This window comes from Triturus cristatus, chromosome 10 (assembly GCF_964204655.1).
Source record: "Triturus cristatus chromosome 10, aTriCri1.1, whole genome shotgun sequence".
Lineage (NCBI taxonomy): Eukaryota > Metazoa > Chordata > Amphibia > Caudata > Salamandridae > Triturus > Triturus cristatus.
Window position 1 is genome coordinate 1228378789 of NC_140593.1, and position 20681 is coordinate 1228399469.

The window sequence follows — 20681 nt, forward strand, 5'->3', positions numbered from 1 at the left end:
CAAGAACTCCAACAGACTGCACTAATGATAGGAACGCATCTCTGCAATCAAGAACACCAAGAGACTGCATTAAACAAGCAAAATAATCTGTGCACTCAAGAAAACTAAGAAACTGCATTAATCATGTGGAAGCATCTCTGTACTCAAGAACTCCAACAAACTGCACTGAACACGTGGAAGCATCTCTGCACTCAAGAACTCCAAGAGACTGCACTAATGATGGGGACGCATCTCTGCAATCAAGAACACCAAGAGACTGCATTAAACAATCAAAAGCATCTGTGCACTCAAGAAAACTAAGAGACTTCATTAAACAAGCAAAAGCATCTGTGCACTCAAGAAAACTAAGAGACTGCATTAAACATGTGGAAACATCTCTGCGTGCAAGTAAAACAGGAGACTGCACTAATGATGGGAAAGCATCTCTGCACTCAAGAACCTCAAGAGACTGCACTAAACATGGGGAAGCATCTCTGCACCCAAGAACACCAAAACACTGCACGGAACACGTGGAAGCATCTCTGCAGTCAAGAACTCCAAGAGTCTGCACTAATGATGGGGATGCATCTCTGCACTCAAGAACTCCAAAAGACTGCACTAATGATGGGGAAGCATCTCTGCACTCAAGACTCCAAGTGACTGCACTAGTAATGGGGAAGAATCTCTGCACTCAAGAATACCAAGAGACTGCACTAATGATGGGGGAGCATCACTGCACTCAAGAACTCCAAGAGACTGCATTAATGATGGGGAAGCATCTCTGCACTCAAGAACACCAAGAGACTGCATTAATGATGGGGAAGCATCTCTGCACTCAAGAACTCCAAGAGACTGCACCAAACATGTGGAAGCATTTCTGCACTCAAGAACACCAAGAGACTGCACTGAACATGTGGAAGCATCTCTGCAGCCAAGAACACCAAGAGACTGCACTAAACGTGTGGCAGCATCTCTGCACTCAAGAACTCCAACAGACTGCACTGAACATGTGGAAGCAGCTCTGCACCCAAGAACATCAAGAGACTGCACAAATGATGGGGCGGCTTCTCTGCACCCAAGAACACCAAGAGACTGCACGAAACACGTGGAAGCATCTCTGCAGTCAAGAACTCCAAGAGACTGCACTGAACATGTGGAAGCATCTCTGCACCCAAGAACTTCAAGAGACTGCACTAAACATGTGGAAGCATCTCTGCACCCAAGAACTTCAAGAGACGGCACTAATGATGGGGACGCATCTCTGCAATCAAGAACACCAAGAGACTGCACTAAACATGTGGAAGTATCTCTGCACTCAAGAACTCCAGGAGACTGCATTAAACAAGCAAAAGCATCTCTGCACTGAAGACCTCCTAGAGACTGCTCCAAAGATGTGGAAGTGCCTCTACACTCAAGAAATCAAAGAGACTGAACTAATGATCTGGAAGCATCTGTGCACTCAAGAAAACTAAGAAACTGCATTAAACAAGCAACCACACCTGTGCACCCAAGAAAACTAAGAGACTGCATTAAACAAGCAAAAGCTTCTCTGCACTCAAGAACTCCAAGAGACTGCAGTAAACATGTGGAAGCATCTCTGCACTCAAGAACTTCAATAGACCACACTAATGATGGGAAATATCTCTGGACTCAAGAACTCCTAGAGACTGCACTAAACAAGTGAAAGCATCTCTGCACTCAAAAACTCCAAGAGACTGCTCTAATGATGGTGACGGTTCTCTGCAATCAAGAACACCAAGCGACTGCACTAAACATGTGGAAGCATCTCTGCTCTCAAGAACACCAAGAGACTGCACTAAACATGTGGAAGCATCTCTAAACTCAAGAACTCCAAGAGACTGAACTAAACATGTAGAAGCATCTCTGCACTCAAGAATCTCAAGAGACTTCACTAATGATGGGGAAGCATCTCTGCACTCAAGAACACCAAGAGCCTGCACTAAACATGTGGAAGCATCTCTGCACTGAAGAACACCAAGAGACTGCACTGAACATGTGGAAGCATCTGTGCACTGAAGAACACCAAGAGACTGCACTGAACATGCGGAAGCATCTCTACACTCAAGAACACTCTACGAGACTGCACTATACATGTGGAAGCATCTCTGCACTCAAAAACTCCAAGAGACTGAACTAAACATGTGGAAGCATCTCTGCACTCAAGTACTCCAAGAGACTGCACTAATGATGGGGAAGCATCTCTGCGCTCAAGAACTCCAAGAGACTGCACTAATGATGGGAAGCATCTCTGCACTCAAGAACTTCAAGAGACTGCACTAATGACGGGGAATCATCTCTGCACTCAAGAACTCCAATAGACTGCACCAATGATGGGGAAGCATCTCTGCACTCAAGAACACCAAGAGACTGCATTAATGATGGGGAAGCATCTCGGCACTCAAGAACTCCAAGAGACTGCACTAAACATGTGGAAGCATTTCTGCACTCAAGAACACCAAGAGACTGCACTAAACATGTGGAAGCAACTCTGCACCCAAGAACTTCAAGAGACTGCACTAATGATGGGGAAGCATATCTGCACTCAAGAACTTCAAGAGACTGCACTAAACTTGTGGAAGCATCTCTGCGCTCAAGAACTCCAAGAGACTGCACTAGTGATGGGGAAGCATCTCTGCACTCAAGAACTCCAAGAGACTGCATTAAACATGTGGAAGCATCTTTGCACTTAAGAACTCCAAGAGACTGCACTAATGATGGGGAAGCATCTCTGCACTCAAGAACTCCAAGAGACTGCACTAGTGATGGGGAAGCATCTCTGCACTTGAGAACTTCAAGAGACTGCACTAAACATGTGGAAGCATTTCTGCACCCAAGAACATCAAGAGACTGCACTAAACATGTGGAAGCATCTCTGCACTCAAGAACTCCAAGAGACTGCACTGAACACGTGGAAGCATCTCTGCTCCCAAGAACATCAAGAGACTGCACTAATGATGGGGAAGCATACCTGCACCGAAGAACACCAAGAGACTGCACGGAACACGTGGAAGCATCTCTGCAGTCAAGAACTCCAAGAGACTGCACTGAACATGTGGAAGCATCTCTGCACCCAAGATCTTCAAGAGACTGTACTAATGATGGGGGAGTATCTCTGCACTCATGAAGTTCAGGAGACTGCACTAAACAAGTAGAAGCATCTGTGCACTCAAGAACACCAAGAGACTGCACTGAACATGTGGGAGCATCTCTGCACCCAAGACCACCAAGAGACTGCACTAAACATGTGGAAGCACCTCTGCACTCAAAAACTCCAAGAGACTGCACTAAACATGTGGAAGCATCTCTGCACTCAAGACCTTCAAGAGACTGCACTGAACATGTAGACGCATCTCTGTCCCCAAGAACACCAAGAGACTGCACTGAACATGTGGAAGCATCTCTGCACTCAAGAATTCCAAGAGACTGCACTAATGATGGGGAAGCATCTCTGCACTCAAGAACCTCAAGAGACTGCACTAAACATGCGGAAGCATCTCTGCACTCAAGAACTCCATGAGACTGCACTAATGATCTGGAAGTTTCTCTGCACTCAAGAACTCCAAGCGACTGCACTAATGATGGGGAAGCATCTCTGCACTCAAGAACTCAAAGAGACTGCACTAACAATGGGAAAGCATCTCTGCACTCAAGAACACCAACAGACTGCACTAAACATGTTGAAGCATCTCTGCCCTCAAGAACTCCATGAGACTGCTCTGAACATGTGGAAGCATCTCTGCACCCAAGAACCTTAAAGAGACTGCACTAAACATGTGGCAGTATCTCTACACTCAAGAACTCCAAGAGACTGCACTAATGATGGGAAAACATCTCTGCACTCAAGAACACCAAGAGACTGCACTAATGATAGGGAAGCATCTCTGCACTCAAGAACTTCAAGAGACTGCACTAAACATGTGGAAACATCTCTGCACTCAAGAACTTCAAGAGACTGCACAAAACATGTGGAAGCATCTCTGCACCCAAGAACCTCAAAAGACGGCACTAAACATGCGGAAGCATTTCTGCACTCAAGAACTCCAATTGACTGCACTTATGATGGGAAGCATCTCTGCACTCAAGAACTCAAAGAGACTGCACTAATGATGGGAAAGCATCTCTGCACTCAAGAACACCAAGAGACTGCACTAAACATGTGGAAGCATCTCTGCACTCAAGAACTCCAAGAGACTGCACTGAACATGGTGAAACATCTCTGCACCCAAGAACCTCAAGAGACTGCACTAAACGTGTGGCAGCATCTCTGCACTCAAGAACTCCAACAGACTGCACTAATGATGGGGAAGCATCTCTGCACTCAAGAACACCAAGAGACTGCACTAAACATGTGGAAACATCTCTGCACTCAAGAACTTCAAGAGACTACACTAAACATGTGAAAGCATCTCTGCTCTCAAGAACTGCAAGCGGCTGCACTAATGATGGGAAAGCATCTCTGCACTCAAGAACACCAAGAGACTGCACTGAACATGTGGAAGCATCTCTGCACTCAAGACCTTCGAGAGACTGCACTAATGATGGGGAAGCATCTCTGCACCCAAGAACACCAAGAGACTGCAAGGAACACGTGGAAGCATCTCTGCAGTCAAGAACTCCAAGAGAATGCACTGAACATGTGGTAGCATCTCTGCACCCAAGAACTTCAAGAGACTGCACTAACGATGGGGGAGCATCTTTGCAATCATGAAGTTCAGGAGACTGCACTAAACATGTGGAAGCATCTCTGTACTCAAGAACTCCAAGAGACTGCACTAAACATGTGGAAGCACCTTGCACTCAAGAACTCCAAGAGACTGCACTAAACATGTGGAAGCATCTCTGCACTCAAGAACACCAAGAGACTGAACTGAACATGTGGAAGCATCTTTGCACTCAAGAACACCAAGAGACTGCACTGAACATGTGGAAGCATCTCTGCACCCAAGAACACCAAGAGACTGCACTAAACATGTGGAAGCATCTCTGCACTCAAGACCTTCAAGAGACTGAACTAGACATGTGGAAGCATCTCTGCACTCAAGACCTTCAAGACACTGCACTAAACATGTGGAAGCATCTCTGCGCTCAAGTACTTCAAGAGATTGCATTAAACAAGCAAAAGCATCTGTGCACTCAAGAACTCCAAGAGACTGCATTAAACAAGCAAAAGCATCTGTGCACTCAAGAACTCCAAGAGACTGCACTAATGATGGGGAAGCATCTCTGTCCCCAAGAACACCAAGAGACTGCACTGAACATGTGAAAGCATCTCTGCACTCAAGAATTCCAACAGACTGCACTAATGATGGGGAAGCATCTCTGCACTCAAGAACTCCAAGAGACTGCACTGAACATGTGGAAGCATCTCTGCACCCAAGAACCTTAAGAGACTGCACTAAACATGCGGAAGCATTTTTACACTCAAAAACTCCAAGTGACTACACTAATGATGGGGAAGTATCTCTGCATTCAAGAACTCCAAGTGACTGCACTAATGATGGGGAAGCATCTCTGCACTCAAGAACTCAAAGAGACTGCACTAACGATGGGAAAGCATCTCTGCACTCAAGAACATCAAGAGACTGCACTAAACATGTGGAAGCATCTCTGCACTCATGAACTCCATGAGACTGCACTGAACATGTGGACGCATCTCTGCACCCAAGAACCTTAAAAAGACTGCACTAAACATGTGGCAGTATCTCTGCACTCAAGAAATCCAAGCGACTGCACTAATGATGGGGAAGCATCTCTGCACTCAAGAACACCAAGAGACTGCACTAATGATGGGGAAGCATCTCTGCACTCAAGAACACCAAGAGACTGCACTAAACATGTGGAAGCATCCCTGCACTCAAGAACTTCAAGAGACTGCACTAAATATGTGGAAATATCTCTGCACTCAAGAACTTCAAGAGACTGCACTAAACATGCGGAACCATTTCTGCACTCAAGAACACCATGCGACTGCACTAATGATGAAAATCATCTCTGCACTCAAGAACTCAAAGAGACTGCAATAATGATGGGAAAGCATCTCTGCACTCAAGAACACCAAGAGACTGCACTAAACATGTGGAAGCATCTCTGCACTCAAGAACTCCAAGAGACTGCACTGAACATGGTGAAGCATTTCTGCACCCAAGAACCTCAAGAGACTGAACTAAATGTGTGGCAGCATCTCTGCCTTCAAGAACTCAAAGAGACTGCACTAATGATGGGGAAGCATCTCTGCACTCACGAACACCAAGAGACTGCACTCATGATGGGGAAGCATCTCTGCACTCAAGAACTTCAAGAAACTTCACTAAACATGTGGAAGCATCTCTGCACTCAAGAACCTCAAGAGACTGCCCTAAACATGTGGAAGCATCTCTGCACTCAAGAACTTCAAGAGACTGCACTAAACATGCGGAAGCATTTTTACACTCAAAAACTCCAAGTGACTACACTAATGATGGGGAAGTATCTCTGCACTCAAGAACTCCAAGTGACTGCACTAATGATGGGGAAGCATCTCTGCACTCAAGAACTCAAAGAGACTGCACTAACGATGGGAAAGCATCTCTGCACTCAAGAACATCAAGAGACTGCACTAAACATGTGGAAGCATCTCTGCACTCATGAACTCCATGAGACTGCACTGAACATGTGGACGCATCTCTGCACCCAAGAACGTTAAAAAGACTGCACTAAACATGTGGCAGTATCTCTGCACTCAAGAAATCCAAGCGACTGCACTAATGATGGGGAAGCATCTCTGCACTCAAGAACACCAATAGACTGCACTAATGATGGGGAAGCATCTCTGCACTCAAGAACACCAGGAGACTGCACTAAACATGTGGAAGCATCCCTGCACTCAAGAACTTCAAGAGACTGCAATAAATATGTGGAAATATCTCTGCACTCAAGAACTTCAAGAGACTGCACTAAACATGCGGAACCATTTCTGCACTCAAGAACACCATGCGACTGCACTAATGATGGGAATCATCTCTGCACTCAAGAACTCAAAGAGACTGCAATAATGATGGGAAAGCATCTCTGCACTCCAGAACACCAAGAGACTGCACTAAACATGTGGAAGCATCTCTGCACTCAAGAACTCCAAGAGACTGCACTGAACATGGTGAAGCATATCTGCACCCAAGAACCTCAAGAGACTGAACTAAATGTGTGGCAGCATCTCTGCACTCAAGAACTCAAAGAGACTGCACTAATGATGGGGAAGCATCTCTGCACTCACGAACACCAAGAGACTGCACTCATGATGGGGAAGCATCTCTGCACTCAAGAACTTCAAGAAACTTCACTAAACATGTGGAAGCATCTCTGCACTCAAGAACCTCAAGAGACTGCCCTAAACATGTGGAAGCATCTCTGCACTCAAGAACCTCAAGAAACTGCACTAAACATGTGGAAGCATCTCTGCACTCAAGAGCTTCAAGATACTGCACTAAACATGTGGAAGCATCTCTGCACTCAAGAACCTCAAGAAACTGCACTAAACATGTGGAAGCATCTCTGCACCCAAGAACTCATAGAGACTGCACTAATGATGGGGAAGCATCTCTGCATCCAAGAACCTCAAGAGACTGCACTAAACATGTGGAAGCATCTCTGCACCCAAGAACTCATAGAGACTGCACTAATGATGGGGAAGCATCTCTGCACTCAAGAACCTCAAGAGACTGCACTAAACATTTGGAAGCATCTCTGCACCCAAGAACTCCAAGAGTCTGCACGGAACATGTGGAATCATTTCTGCACTCAAGGGGACCGATTCACAGAATTAACTTAAGACAAAATCCTAAACTTACTATTTTTGGTATTCACAGAATGCACTTACTACTTTTGGTATTCACAGAATGCACTTACTACTTTTGGTATTCACAGAATGGATTTACGACTACTAACTTTACGTCCGCACTCGGGCTGGAAATTCCGGCCCGGAGGCGGAGCTTTTGGGCCGGAGGCGGGGCTTCCGGGCCGGAGGCAGAGCTTCCGGCCCAGAGGTGGAGATTTTGGCCATGGCTAAATCTCTGCCACTGGCCGGAATCCCCACCTCCGGGCCGGAATCTCCGCCTCCGGGCTGGAAGCTCCACCTCCGGGCCGGAATTTCCGGCCCGAGTGCGGACGTAAAGTTAGTAGTCGTAAATCCATTCTGTGAATACCAAAAGTAGTAAGTGCATTCTGTGAATACCAAAAGTAGTAAGTGCATTCTGTGAATACCAAAAGTAGTAAGTTTAGGATTTTGTCTTAAGTTAATTCTGTGAATCGGGCCCAAGAACTCCAAGAGACTGCACTAAACATGTGGAAGCATCTCTGCACTCAAGAACTCCAAGAGACTGCACTAAACATGTGGACGCATCTCTGCACCCAAGAACACCAAGAGACTTCACTGAACATGTGGAAGCATCTCTGCTCTCAAGAACACCAAGAGACTGCACTGAACATGTGGAAGCATCTCTGCACTCAAGAACTTCAAGAGACTGCATTAAACAAGCAAAAGCATCTGTACACTCAAGAAAACTAAGAGACTGCACTAATGATGGGGAAGCATCTCTGCACTCAAGACAACTAAGAGACTGCACTAATGATGGGGAAGCACTAAACATGTGGACGCATCTCTGCTCTCAAGAACACCAGGAGACTGCACTGAACATGTGGAAGCATCTAGGCACTCAAGAACTTCAAGAGACTGCATTAAACAAGCAAAAGCATCTGTACACTCAAGAAAACTAAGAGACTGCACTAATGATGGGGAAGCATCTCTGCACTCAAGACAACTAAGAGACTGCACTAATGATGGGGAAGCATATCTGCACCCAAGAACACCAAGAGACTGCACTAAACATATGGAAGCATCTCTGCACCCAAGAACTCTAAGCGACTGCACTAAACATGTGGAAGGATCTGTGCACTCAAGAACACCAAGAGACTGCACTAATGATGGGGAAGCATCTCTGCACTCGAGAACTCCAATAGACTGCATTAAACTTGTGGCAGCATCTCAGCACCCAAGAACTCCAAGAGACTGCACTTAACATGTGGATGCATCTCTGCACGCAAGAACACCCAGAGACTGCACTAAACATGTGGAAGCATCTCTGCACTCAATAACTCCAAGAGACTGCATTAAACATGTGGAAGCATCTCTGCACCCAAGAACTCTAAGAGACTGCACTGAACATGTGAAAGCATCTCTGCACTCAAGAACACCAAGGGACTGCCTTAAAATGTGGAAGCATCTCTGCACTCAAGAGACTGCACTGAACATGTGGAAGCATCCCTGCACCCAAGAACTCCTAAGACACTGCACTGAACATATGGAAGCATCGCTGCACCCAAGAACACCAAGAGACTGCACGGAACACGTGGAAGCATCCCTGCACTCAAGAACCTCAAGAGACTGCACTGAGCATGTGGGAGCATCTCTGCACTCAAGAACTCCCAAGAGACTGCACTGAACATATGGAAGCATATCTGCACTCAGGAACTCCCAAGAGACTGCACTAAACATATGGAAGCATATCTGCACTCAGGAACTCCCAAGAGACTGCACTGAACATATGGAAGCATCTCTTCACTCAAGCACTCCAAGAGACTGCACTAAACATGTGGAAGCATCTCTGAACCCAAGAACTCCAAGAGGCTGCACTGAACATATGGAAACATCTCTGCACTCAAGAACACCAAGAGACTGCACTGAACATATGGAAGCATATCTGCACTCAGGAACTCCCAAGAGACTGCACTAAACATATGGAAGCATATCTGCACTCAGGAACTCCCAAGAGACTGCACTGAACATATGGAAGCATCTCTTCACTCAAGCACTCCAAGAGACTGCACTGAACATATGGAAGCATCTCTGCACTCAAGAACACCAAGAGGCTGCACTGAACATATGGAAGCATCTCTGCACTCAAGAACACCAAGAGACTGCACTGAACATATGGAAGCATCTCTGCACTCAAGAGACTGCACTAAACATGTGGAAACATGTTTTCACCCAAGAACACCAAGAGACTGCACTGAACATGTGGCAGCATCTCTGCACCCAAGAACTCCAAGATACTGCACGAAACACGTGGAAGCATCTCTGCACTCAAGAACCTCAAGAAACTGCACTGAACATGTGGGAGCATCTCTGCACTCAAGACCTTCAAGAGACTGCACTGAACATGTGGAAGCATCTCTGCACTCAAGAACTCCAAGAGACTGCACTGAACATAAGGAAGCATCTTTGCACTCAAGAACTCCAATTGACTGCACTTATGATGGGAAGCATCTCTGCACTCTGCGTTACTCGTGTGCGGACAAACCATACAAGCACAGCCTTATATGACTTCAGGCCCGAAGCAGAGAATTGTTACCCACAGGTGTCACTGCAGCTAGCCCACAGCGACAAACGTCTACTTCCGGCTGGCACGAGACCGGAAGTACAGGTCATTTCCATGTACACTCTTCTTGACTCACACGTGAAAGTGATGCATCCTCGGTGCAACCACATGCCCACTGATGTGACAGCAGGCCAAGACACTGGGCTCGCCTCCTGGGCGTGCCGCTTGGGCCTGTCACCATGGTATGCCACTTGAGCCTGTCCGACTCAGCATGTGACCTGGGCATCCCTCCTGGGTATGCCACCTGAGCATGACACCCGAGCATCCCACTTGGGTATGCTACCTAAGCATGTCACCCCTGCATCCCACCTGAGTACACTACCTAAGCATGCCACTCGGGCAACACCTGGGCAGCCAAACTGGGTATGCCACTCGAACATGTCATCTGGGCAGCCCATCAGGGTATGGGTATGGCCTCAGAGTAGGCAAAAGCTTTGCCCCCCTCTAAGGCTAGGGGTCGGAAAGGAAGTGCCAAGAGTAGCAGGGAACACGCTAGAGGTCACAGCTGTGACCCTTCGTTCCCCACAAATGACGTCCATGACGGACAGGGGTGGGAGGGAAGAAGCAACATGGATCAGGGGTGGGAGGGGAAAAGCAACATGAACAGGGGGTGGGAGGGGAAAAAGCAACATGGACAGGGGCAGAAGGGGAAGAAGCAACCCTGACAAAGGGGGGAGAAGCAACAGGGACAAGGGCGAGGGAGGGGAAGAAGCAACACAGACAGTGGTGGGGGGAAGAAGCAGCCCTGACAAAGGGGGTGGGAGGGGGAGAAGCAACAGTGACAAGGGCGAGGGAGGGAAAGAAGCAACACAGACAGTGGTGGGGGAAGAAGCAACACGGATCAGGGGTGGGAGGGGAAGAAGCAACACAGACAGTGGTGGGGGAAGAAGCAACCCTGACAAAGAGGGTGGGAGGGGGAGAAGCAACAGGGACAAGGGCGAGGGAGGGGAAGAAGCAACACAGACAGTGGTGGGGGAAGAAGCAACATGGACAAGGGCGTCAGGGGCAGGAGGAATAAAACTAGCACTTCAATCACAGTGCAAGCAGCAGAAGGACACTAATTAGGATGAAGCGAGTAACGCATGTTCCTAAACTGGTGACCAGTCCAGAGATGAACTGTGGATGCAGTGTCCCTAGGCGTCATAGATCTGTCCACCGCTTCCTGTTGCCGAAGAGGCGCAGTGTTTCGGGGATGGGGAGCATATCATGAAACTTCTACAGTCCCTCCAGGCTTGGCTCTGTGGAGGGCACTGGGTCTGACACGCAGTCCTGTTGGCTGGCGCACGTGGTCAGCTGGGGGGATGGAGATGGCCTGGAGGGGTGGTCACAGCCGCAGGGAGGCGAACATTCACACCGCCAGGCCATGTTGGGGCACATGTATTGCTGACCGGCCACACGCTGCCTACATGTTAAAAGAAACTTCATTTCTTAGGCCTGTCTATAGAGAGCTTTACCTTTTGTTTGTGCGACCTCATGCTAGTAAGAAGAAATCGGCAGATGCTGCTCCACTCAGGAAATGACATCATCATGATGTAACCAGCATGGCAATATATTGCGAACAATATAAAGAAATGCCGCTAATTACGGTAGCATAATGTTTTGTGATGCTTGCCTAGTGACGCTATTAACATCGCACAGCTAATGTCTGAAAAGAACACACCTTGTGTGTGTGCCCCCTCTTCCGGTACATGATACAAAATAGTGCCATGAGGGTAATGCGTGCTGCTGTCGCACCCCACGCACGTCATAAGTGACGTCACTGCTGTTGGAGCAGGGCCAGTCCAGGGCACTTCAAAGAGTGACTCACTGTCTGTGGGCTTTCGAGAACGGTGACCATCCTCTGTCCCTCTCATAAACAATGCTGCCCTCCAGGCTGGCCCTATGGCTGACCTGTTCACTCCCACTCAAACAAAACAAGCATTGGCAAAGCAATTGCGTTTGACCTATGCAAGAGTTATTGTCTTTGCCAATATGTTTTAGTCATGTTGTACACCAACGTGACTACTGTTCAGTATGGCTAAACGTTAGTGGGGTAAAGGAGAGTGGCGTGGAGTGTTGTGTCGTAAAGTGGAATATAGTGGAGTGTTATGGAGTGGGGTAGAGTGGAGTGGAGTGAAGTGCAATGGAGTTGTATAAAGTGTTGAGTGTTGGAGAGTGTTGTGGAGGGAGTAGAGTGTTGTAGAGGGGAATAGCATGGCGTGGTGTCGCGCAGAGCAGAGTGATGTAGAGGATGTTGCGTAGATTGGTGTAGAGTGTTGTAGAATAGACTAGCATAGAGAGGGGGGTAGATTGCCGTAGAGTGCAGTGGCATAGAGGATGCTGTGTGGATTGGAGTAGAGTGTTGTAGAATAGACTAGCATAGAGAGGGGGTAGATTGTTGTAGAGTGCAGTGGCATAGAGTGGATTGGAGAAGTGTATCATAGAATCGAGTGTAGTAAAGTGGCATGAAGTGGCGTAGAGAGAGGTGCGTAGGGTGTTGAAGAGCGTCATAGAATGAAGTCGAGCATCATAAAGTGGAGTATCGTTGAATGGAGTGTCATAGAGTGGAATGTTGTCGAGGGGCCTTGAGTGAAGCGGTGTACAGTACAGTAGTGCAGAGTAGATTGCCATAGAGTGCAGTGGCGTTGAGTGCATTGGTTTTGAACACAGTAGTATAGGGTACATTAGCATAGAGAGCAGTGACCTAGAGTGGTGTAGGGTGCAGTGGGATAGAGAAGAGTGGTGCAGAGTAGATTGCAGTGGCATAGAGTGTGATGGTGTAGAGTAGATTGTTTCAGAGTAGAGTAAAGTGGCGGATAGTGGAGTGGAGGAGGGTAGAATGGAGTGGTGCAGGATAGAGAGCAGGTGTGTAGAGCAGAATGGTGTAGTGTGCAGTGGCATGGAATAGAGTGGTGTGGAGTGCAATGCAGTGGCACAGAATGGATTAGAGTGGCATGGAGTGATGCAGAGAGTAATGCCATAGAGTGCATTGGCTCAGAGTTGAGTGGTGTAGTGGCATAGAGTGCAGTGACACAGTGTGGTGCAGAGTAGAATAGAGTGGATTAGAGTGCAGTGATGTAGAGTGCAATGGTGTAGAGTCATGTAGCTTGCAGTGGCATAGAGTATAGTGGTGCAAGGTAGAATAAAGTGTCTTAGAGTGCAGTGACGTAGAGAACAGCGGTGCAGAGTAGAATAGAGTGGTTTAGAGTGCAATGGTGTAGAGTGGCATAGCGTGCAGTGGCATAGAGTGTTGCAGAGTAAAGTATAGTGGTGTAGAGTGCGATGGTGCAAAGTAGTTGCCATAGAGTGAAGTGGCGAAGAGTGCATTGGTTTTGAATGAAGTGGTGTTGAGTGCATTGGTGTAGAGTGCAGTGCTTTAGAGTAGAGTGGCATAGAGTACACTGGCGTAGAGTTGATTGTTTCAGAGTACAGTGAAGTGACATAGAGTGGAGTGGTGTAGGGTAGAGTGCAGTGACATAGAGAAGTGATGCAAAGTACACTGGAATACAGTGCAGTGGCACAGAGAGATGTTTGCAGAGTAGAGTGACATAGAGTGTAGTGGTGCAAGGTAGAGTGTAGTGGTATGAAGTGTAGTGGTGTATTGTGGTGCAGAGTAAGGTGACTCAGAGAGCAGTGGCATAGAGTACAGTGGGGCAGAGTAGAGCAGAGTGGCATAGAGTACAGTGACATAGAGAACAATGGCATAGAGTACAGTGGCATTTAGTACAGTGGCATATAGTGAAATGGTGCAAAGTGGTGCAGAGTAGAGTATAGGGGCATAGAGTCCATTGGTGCAGAGCAGACTGACGTAGAGTGCATTGGTTTTGAGTAGATAGGCGTAGAGTGCATTGGTTTCAATTAGATTGGCGTAAAGTGCAGTTGTGTAGAGTGGATTCATCTTGAGTAGATTGGCATAGAGTTCATTGGTTTTGGTAAATCGGCGTAGACCACAGTGACGTAAATTGCATTGGTTTTGAGTAGACTGACGTAGAGTGCATTCGTTTGGAGTATATTGGCATTGAGCGCAGTGGCGTAGAGTGTAGTGAAGCACAGTAGAATGCAGAGCCGAGTGGAGTGCCACAAGTAGAGTGGAGTGGCGCAGAGCATGGTAGAGTGGAGTGGCATAGAGTCAAGTGGCATAGAGTGCAATTGCGTAGTGTGGAGTGGTGCAGAGTAGAGTGCATTGGAATAGAGTGCAGTGGCATAGAGTTAATTGGTACAGAGTTGAGTGGATTGGCATAGAGTGCAGTGGCCTAAAGTGGAGTGGCAAAGAGTTGAGTGCATTGGCATAAAATGTGATGGCATCGAGTGCAGCGTTGGAGAGAAGAGTTACAGAGTGGAGTGGCACCGAGTGGAGTTGTGTAGAGTGCAGTGGTGAAGAGTGCAGTGGTGCATAGTGAGTAGTGTAGGGTAGAGTGCATTGGCATAGAGTAGAATGATGTAGAGTAGAGAGGCACAGAGTGAGGTGTCATAGAGTGGAGTGGTGCAGATCAGAGTGCAGTGACATAGTGTGGGGTGGTGCAGAGTACAGTGCAGTGGTGTGGAGTGGTGCAGAGGAGAGTGGAGTCAGGTAAAGTGAAGAATGTATGGCTTGGTAGTGTACTACCGTTACAGACAACACATTTTCAATTGAAATGACCATTACATTCACACAGAGTTACAGTTTTACCGATAGAACTGTGCAGCGCAAAAATGATAACGTGTGGAAATGGCATCACCTAGTGTATTATTTTGATTTGCATTAAAATATTTGTTTCCACCACCATTCAAAATTACCCAAAACTGTGCTTCATTTGTACTTTTCTAATTTTGATATATTCTGAAATATCTGCACAGTGTGTTTACAGACATTTATATTTTGCTGTGTGAATGAAAAAACAAGCTCCGGCAAAGCCAATATGTCGCACCTTTGCAAAAGATTTTATTTTTGTTTTCTCTATTCTACAATAATTTGTGTGGATAGTAAGTGTAGATTGTTTGTGATAATAAAATAGTTTTTAATGTTTTGCTGATTAAGTGATGTATATTGGATGTTTTGTCTGCCTCGGTAGTCCCATTGGCTTTGCAAATGGTTTTTGTCATGTGAGCCGGCTGAAACATTAATGCCTGCGCTGTCTCTATGGCATTGGAAACCATTACTGCAGATTACATACCCGCCCCTTGGCATGTGTTCAGAGAGCTATAGCACATGCTTTTGTTAAGTCGTTTTAGTGCAGCACAAAGAGGCATAGTCCTTTCAGTAGGAGAGGAGGTCTTATTTTAACCTCCTTTCTGTGCAGAAGTTGCATGAATAAAGTACTTATATTTAGCCTAATTGAAGAGCAGCGGAGCGCTGCATATTGTCAACGCAGAGCCAGCGCAACATAAGATAGAAGTGGTAGCTGGTTTGTGGAGTATTGCTGATGCGGTTAGATATATAACTGTGAATCAATGTCTGTTAATCAATCAACTCTTGTAGGGTCATCTCTGCGCAGCCCGTCAGCAAACTTGAGACTGAAGTAGACTACTCGTTCCACTGCTTTCGTTGCTCCTGAAAGTTAACTTTTGGAACACGCTGGGTAGCCGCAGGACTGTGCACTAACGGCTCCCCTTATAAAATTGATAACTGTAAAGTCTTGCGTTTGGATATATGGTTGGAATCATTATTGTTAACACATTGTGCCGCTGTGCGGATATTGGCATACTCATATGTGTGTGCAGCTCTGCATTGAAAGCAGCTGTGAGGAGGGGCTGGGAAGCTAAAGTGGGACTCAGAGGGGGGGAGGGGCAAAGAGTGGCCAACGATGGAGGAGGCACATAGCGCTGAGGGATGGGGTGGGAGGACGGAACAGGCGCCCTCAGAAAACAGCAAATGTGACGAGATAAGGACAAGACTTACAGGGATGTTTACAGAAATGGTGCTAGGAGCATCAAAACTACAAAGAAATAAAATGGACCCTTCCCAAAACATGGGCTGAAAGAAATTAAAAAAATAGTGCGCATGCATGAACTGAAATAGACAAAAGTAAAAGGATACATGTAATAGCCCACGGCTCCATGGGAGGGAGCAAGACACAAGAAGAAGGAACACAGACCACTGGTTGCCCACGTAGAAGCAAGCTTTTGGGAAGGACACAAGAAGAAACTAATCAAAAGCAATGGGTGGCCTGTAAGCCCACAGAGGGTCAGGTCGTATGGTACCTGCGAACACTGACAGGCCGCCAAGAAGGAGTCCAGCGAGAAGTGAGCCATCCTGGAGTATCGGGAACTCGACTTCCCAGCGGGACATGTGCTTCTGCCGTAGCACGCTGCGTTGTGCGTGTCGTCAAGAATCCCGGATATAGCCGGACTGGGATTGCGGCGGACTGCCAATTATTCTCATGTGGAGTTCCTTGACTCAGGCCGCGGTCCAGTACGGGTGCTCGTAGCGCCAACATTTGAATGTCCTCGGTTCCTTTGATTTTGGAGCTCTCGACCCTGGCTCAGTTTATCTTTCCCGTTGGCGGTACCTGCTGTACTGCGGTCTCATGCAGGGGAGGAGGAAGTGGAAGTGTTTACTTCAAGCCCTTTCCCTCTCTCGCCCTGAAGAGAGCCGGGTGGCTCCTTATCGTCTCTTCCGGTGGCGAGTCAAGGAATGCAACTCATGTGGAGAGATTAGTGGTGACTCTTATTAACATGATGAGGGCGTGAAGGAGCTCTCATCTCATTACAGTATTAGGAGGTGACACCGTCGGAGGCATTTTCCAACTTGGATGTATCTGGCTAATTTCTGGGGGTTTTGAAATTCATTGCCTCAGTAATTTGACAGCCTAATCTATTCTTACTTCCCTACTTGCTCATGGATACACTCCAAGAACAGTTTAATAAGCAGTGACAATGGTTTTCTCTTTTGTGTTCCTTGACAGGAGGGTCAGTGGTGGGTGATTCGAAGCTTGGTGGGCATGCCTTCTTTAATTCTTTCCAATCCACTAATAGGGTAGGTGTCTTGGTTTAGGTGTGTTGTATTGTCTCTAGAGCATAACAGAGTTTATCTCTGAGAAACGGTGTGCACATATAATGTTCCCTTTTCTTTCCCCAATTGCAGCAGTTGTATTGGAAACTAGAACACACCCTCTCACCTCCCCTGTAACTGGGTTGATTACTTTCTTGTACAGGTAGTTCATGGTGTCTTATATACACAAGAATACATTCCGCTAAGTGGTGTTTGTGGAATACTATCACACATCAAGAGTATATTACTAGTCTCTCTTTTTTCACAGATCTCCCTCCCTGCAGTTCCTACCCTTTCCTTCCCCCGCTTGACCGTCCCAATAGTCTGCGTTGTAACCTTAATCCAGACTTGGGGATGTCGAGAGGTGGACCCCTTTGAGCATCAGCACCACCCTGAGGATAAGCCACAGCATGACACAGAGTGGATACAGAAGGCCTCAAAGAGTCAGCGCATGCGCTGCTTAGGGGAGACCTAAAAATGGCATTTCACAGCCTTCCTCAAGCACACCCCAGTAGCCAGCATGAGTGCCACATAAACCCTCTCACCTTGAAGTCAGAGAAAGAAATGTAAATATCAAACTCATTGGAAGACAGAGCCTGACACTTGACCCCTGTCTTTGAATGCACAGCAAATGTGACAAAATAGGAACAAAATGTAAAGACCTGTTTACAAAAATCCAGTGCTGGTGGAAGAATGCAGTAAATAGGGTCTGGACTAGGCCTGTTCGGTGAGCTCCGCTCTGGTTGTGAAGTTTGCAGCGTTTTCTGCACTCCACGCACCGCAGAGTTTGCGGAGTGCAGAAAACTTCACTCCACGTAGTGCTGCAGAGTTTTTCCCTGCTAGCTCATGCCAACTTTGAGTTGGTAAGCATGAGTTGCTGCTCGGGTCGAATTTCTACTCGAGTGGCAGGAAGATCTGTGCAAATGGCAGTTCACACTGCACTCCCCCACTTGCAGAGTTTTTTTTGTCACTTCGCAGAGTTCTGTGTAGCGAAACTCGGCGAACTCCCCCCAGGTCTGGCTTGGACAAAGGAAGAGACAAACTCAAGCTGGACAGCCTAAAACAAAGGGAGCCAGAAGATAGGAAGCAAGCAAATGTGAGTTACAATTCACATGGCCAATAGTAAGCAATTGGATGAATGCATTCCCAGGGACGCTTTCCAAATGTCCCCAAGATGTTGTTAGCAACCCAGACAGCTGCGCTGTCTGCTAGGCTTCAAGCTAAAGACACTGGATAATTCAATAAGTGCAGCATCAGCAAACAGCAAAATGCAATGTAGCATCGGAAAAAAGAGCGGATAAATACACAGTGGCGCAGCTGTGTCATTTCCTAAGCGTGTGTGCAGGTGTTATAACATATGTGCTCTTGCATTACTAATATGTGCACCCCCAGTGAATGATGAAGGCACCATGTTCTTGGCTGTTTATTTACTAGTCCAAGAGAGCGGAGGCCATTTCTATCAGTAAATTAAAAAATGGAATGTGTGGAGCGCCCCAACAGCACATGGCAGCTGCACAGCCCTAGTAAAAAATAAAAAATACATTTAAAAAATGTAAAGACCTGCAAGGGGCTCAGGTAGCAGGCAACAAGTGGTTGGGGTGGGAAGCAACAGGAAGTGGGTGGGGGCAAGAGAACAACAAAGGCATTTGAGGCTAGGCCCAGGGAAGGCCTAAAACATATAATAAAAAAGAAAATCCAGGGCACGGCGGGTGAAGAAATGGAAGAGATTGGCATGAGGGACATGGGAGCAACATGGACCACACAGAGGTGGATTTTTGGTGGGGGCGCCCAGCACATGAGGGAGGGAGCTAGAAAACATATGGTCGCATGGGGAGTACTGAATGAAACAAGAAACCCCTCAGTGGGAGCAGTGGAAGAATGCATGTCACCTACTCAAAAGTATGGTAAAGAAGCTATGATTCAGGGGAAGGACAAACCCAAGGGCCACATTCTAAAACATCATTTTACAACCCACTGTGCAACTCTAGACAAGACCTGCCTTATGCATATCTGTGTTGGTCCTTTTCCAAGAGGAGCAGTCCAGTTTGGATTGCCAGCCATGAAGATGGGGACTGGACTGTGGCCAGTAGGGATCGCCAGTGGCTGAGATTAATTTAAGTATTTCTTCCATCTCTTTGGTGTTTTTGCAGTAGACACCTTTGATGATACCTAAGTAGGTCAAAAACGGTCTGGGGTTGCTTGTGTTTAGGCTGTCCTGTTTTCAGTGTTTATTTTTTGTAAATTTCAGTGATGTTGTCTCAGTGTTTTCCAAACATTTTAAAATTAGTGCTTATCAGCTGCATAAACCCCAAGTACTGTGTTCTTCTAATGTTTACAAAACATGTTGTTGGTTTGCAGTGATTGCTATAAAGCATATATTTAAAGAAGTAATGCAGGGTGTTGTGTCATCCCATTGGCAGTGTGCCCAGTCGATGTATGTCAGACTGTTTCAAGCCAAGAAAGTCTGGGTATTGCACTTTTGCTCATAGCCACCTCTCTCACAGCTCATTTCACCTCACGCTCACTGTCGGGACTCTGGTTTACAAGACTATTAACAGATTTAAAAAGTAAGAGGACTACAGTCCATTTTTTAATAAACAAATTTAAGGACAAAGTTGGGGGTCATTCACCTACTCCTTACTGAATATCAGGGCAGAGTCCACGGCGGTCCTGCTATGCGGAATTCCGCAAAGGGACAAAGAAACTCGGCCGAGTTCCGCAAGTGTTGGAGTGGAGTGTGAACTGCCGTTCGCGCTGATCTTTCTGCCGCTTGAGTAGAAATTCTACCCGAGCGGGACCTTGCTCTCGTCAACTTACCGTTGTCAGGCGCGAGTTGGGAAAAAGCTCTGCTGCACTACATGTAGCAGAGATTTCTGCACTCTGCGAGCTCTGAGAGTGCGGAGTGCAAAATAATCCGCAAACTCCTCGAACGGAGCGGAGTTCACCACCCAGGCCTACTGAATATTATGACATAGTGAGTAAGTAAGTCATTTATTCATGATCGATTACTTAAAATCATCACATGTAAACACCTAAAATCATATTTGGAAATGTATTATGTTAAAATTATGTTAAAATACATTTAAAAAACACTTAAAATGTTGACGGTCAATGCTGAAGCAAAATGTATATGGAGCTTTACTCTTCTTTCCAACATAGCCGTCCAGGTCGTCGGCTTGCTAGTTAATATTGGTGCTTTAGTTCTTTTTGGAAGGGTGGTCCGAATTGTGTCGATAAATTTCACCAGCCTGGCTAGGGTCTGCGTTGTTTTAGAGGAGAAACCCAGATCGGAGGCTTCACTACCATCTCTGAGGCCAGTGGTC

At 46.7% G+C, this 20681-nt stretch overlaps 1 protein-coding gene across 7 annotated transcripts in view; it reads right to left on the minus strand.

The window, feature by feature from the left end:
* Window positions 1-20681, minus strand: part of ATP2B3 (ATPase plasma membrane Ca2+ transporting 3) — a 988364-nt gene that overhangs the window by 488832 nt on the left and 478851 nt on the right. The window lies entirely within an intron of this gene.